We start from the raw sequence: 3,925 nt of genomic DNA, 5'->3' as shown, positions 1-3,925 counted from the left end.
AGCTGCATCCATGTCCCTACAAAGGACACAAACTCATCCTTTTTTATGGCTGCATAGTATTACTTGGTGTATGTGTGCCACATTTTCTTAATCCAGTCTATCATTGATGGGCATTTGGGTTGGTTCCAAGCCTGCTATTGTGAATAGTGCGCAATAAACATACGTGTGCATATGTCCTTATAGCAGCATGATTTATATTTTTTAAATTACACTTTAAGTTCTAGGGTACATGTGCACAACATACAAATTTGTTACATATGTATACATGTGCCAGGTTGGTGTGCTGCAACCATTAACTCGTCATTTACATTAAGTATATCTTCTAATGCTATCCGTTCCCTGTCCCCCACCCCACAATAGGCCCCGGTGTGTGATGTTCCCTACCCTGTGTCAAAGTGATCTCATTATTCAATTTCCACCTATGAGTGAGAACATGCGGTGTTTAGTTTTCTATTCTTGCAATAGTTTGCTGAGAATGATGGTTTCCAGCTGCATCCATGTCCCTACAAAGGACACAAACTCATCCTTTTTTATGGCTGCATAGTATTCCATGGTGTATATGTGCCACATTTTCTTAATCCAATCTGTCACTGATGGACATGTGGGTTGATTCCAAGTCTTTGCTCTTGTGAATAGTGCCGCAGTAAACATACGTGTGCCTGTGTCTTTATAGCAGCATGACTTATAATCCTTTGGGTATATCCCCAGTAATCTACTATTGTGTTTAACTTAAGTTTCAAGAAGTAAATCAGCAATCAGAACTGACGACTTTATGATTTATGTATCTTCTTGTTGCCTGTTTCAGATGAATTTTAGACGATTGACTGTGTCCTTTTATCATGTTCCATCAATGCTGTTTTAGTACTGGAAATTCCAGTAAGCCATTTTTATTTTTATTTTTTCACTTGAGCCTCTAGACTAACATTTGGGAAAGTATTTCTTTACCTTGGGCTCCGAAAGCCTCCAGATTGTGCTGGCTATTGAGATACTCTCAATAACAACTCTTTTTGTCAGGGTGTCTTTAGCATGATAATAGAACAAATCAGAAATGAGTTTTAAAGATATTGTAGGGCATGTGTCTTAACTAGTTATTACCATCCTTCAATAGGTTAAATTATATGGCAGATATCAGTCACTAGAAAACAATGCAGGACTTTCCTATTTATAATTAGAAGTTATTTTTAATAACTTACATTTGAAGCTGTATCAATGAATTCCTGGTTTCTAGCTGTAATTCCCACCTGACATTTTAATGCAATACCTGCGTTCATGAGGGATCAGAATATGGATATGACATTCTCTGAACCTGAATTGCTGTCCTTGGGCAGTTTATCGTTTCATTATCGCATTCTATAAGAAAGGCTAATATTCTTCTTGGAAAGTTAGGGGACACATTCGAACACATTTTCTATAAGATATAAATAAGTTTTACATATTTTTATGCTAATTTTGCATATGATAAGGTTTTATTGTTTCCTAAATACTGTATTTCTGATTATGTCAAACCTTGATTTTCTACTTATACCTCGGAAATCAAGGCTGTCAGACATATTCTGGCCTTATCCGGTAATCTATTCCTTATTTACCCATTGGCTCCCTATTACTCTTGTAGTTTCAGGAACTTCATTCTATTAAATTGTTTTCCAATTTAAGACAACACTACTGAATTAGAGAATATTTGAGATGGAATGCACTAGTCTCCTCCCTCCTGGATATAGACTTATACTAGGGGACACTTAGTATATAAGGTTAAATACTTATGCCCACTGATTTTCCAGAAATTTATTAATTATTCTCAAGAGTGAATTGTCTTCTCTTTTCCTTCATTCAATCCTATTCATTTCTCAACTGTTGCTCTTCTCATTCACATAGAATACTGTTCATTTCAGCATCTGTTTTTAAGATCTCATTTAACTTTTTCCATAATATATTTGTCTTAATCTAATTCTTTGGAACTCCCAACCCACTATTGTCAACTACTAAGTAAACCATCTAGCTTGTCCAATCTCTCATGGGAGGAGGCTTTCAGCCTAAGAAAACATATCACTAATTCCCATTGTTGGAGGGGGAAACAACACCAGAGATGAAGCACCTTAATTAAAGTGAGGTTAGAGTCAAGACATAGTCATGTTTGGTTTTCTGACCCTTTTTTTTTTTTTCTGATCATGCTCTTCTAGGAGAGTAGTCTTTAAGTGTTACTATCATCAAAATGTATACATTTAAAATACTCCACCACTAAGAATGTGTCTATCTCATGACCAGCCTGGCCAACACGGTGAAACACCGTCTCCACTAAAAATACAAAAAACTAGCTGGGCACGGTGGCAGGCGCCTGTGATCCCAGCTACTCAGGAGGTTGAGGCAGGAGAATTGCTTGAACCCAGGGGGCAGAGGTTGCAGTGAGCTGAGATCACACCATTGCACACCAGCCTGGGCAACAGAGTGAGACTTCGTCTCGAAAAAAAAGAAGAAGAAAAAAAAGAATGTATCTATCCATCTACCTAGCAAAGGTAAATACCATAGCCACAAATGTGAATGTATAATCTTTGACTAATGTGGTTTGCTCTCAACAAGAAGGATATACATCCCTTTATCATTCTGCTGTACTGTTCTGGTTTCTGAGTAAGGTTCAGCCCTCTAAATCCCAGCTCACATTTCAGCAATCATTCTTGCCCTCATGTGCCATCTAATAATATTTATCACTCAGAAAGCAAGATTCAACTTTAATCAGGGAGAATAGTAATGACATGTCCTAAAATTGTTGTGTATATACACTTATATAACAGAATAGTTATTCTATGTATACGAATACATGATTCTCTGCCTATTTCAACTATGCTTTTATGTAACATTTAAATCAACTCTTTTTCTGTTTAACAACTTCACTAATTTGAAATAAAACAGAAAAAATAATGAAATATTTCAAATATATTTAACAAGTAATGAACAGAAGAGTGTGCTATTGTCTTTCCCATCAGTCCTATTCTTTAGATGACCTTACTGTCAGTGGGTAGCCGCCTTTCATTTGAACAATGGGTATACTGTATATTAAATAAAGGGCAAAAAATGAGCAGAGTTAGAAACTGGTAAGAATTTCCCTTTTGCGATTTTTGGACATAAGAGTGACAGACATAAACAGATAAAAAAGTATGATCAATATTAGAGATACCCACTAGTTAAGCCAAAGAAACCACTGTTGTGCTCTAAAATAGCTTCAAATTGTTTAAGCCTAAAAACTAATGCATGCTCCAAACTTATATAAATGAGAATCAGGCTGAAAAGTCTGAGCAACCGCAAAAGCTAGCCTACTCTTCAACACACCGTTCAGATGTCACTGAGAAGAAAAAGACAACAGAGAATCTATTAGCTGGAGGAGCAGGGGGCTCTGGAAATGTTTACCAGAGATCACACTCAGGTCTATTTAATGTGTTTGCCATTGGACTTGTTTCTGAACATCATGGAGAAATCTACACAAAACCAAGTGATTGGCCGGGCGCGGTGGCTCACACCTGTAATTCCAGCACTTTGGGAGGCCGAGGCGAGCGGATCCACGAGGTCAGGAGATGTAGACCACCCTGGCCAACACTGTGAAACCCCGTCTCTACTAAAAATACAAAAAAATTAGCCAGGTGTGGTGGCGGGCACCTTTAGTCCCAGTCATACGGAAGGCTGAGGCAGGAGAATGGCGTGAACCCGGGAGGCGGAGCTTGCAGTGAGCCGAGACCGCGCCACTGCACTCCAGCCTGGGCGACAGAGCGAGACTCCGTCTCAAAAAAATAAAAAAATAAATAAAATAAAAATAATAAAAATTTAAAAAACCAAAAACAAGCGATTCTGGACTTTGAGCTGGATAGGACTTCAGGTTTCCTCCTGAGAAAAGAGTGTCAGCATATTTTCTACATGGCAAGAAATGTGCAAATGGATA

This window comes from Papio anubis, chromosome 9, assembly GCF_008728515.1.
Source record: "Papio anubis isolate 15944 chromosome 9, Panubis1.0, whole genome shotgun sequence".
In the NCBI taxonomy this organism is placed as follows: domain Eukaryota; kingdom Metazoa; phylum Chordata; class Mammalia; order Primates; family Cercopithecidae; genus Papio; species Papio anubis.
This window is presented reverse-complemented; position numbering follows the sequence as displayed.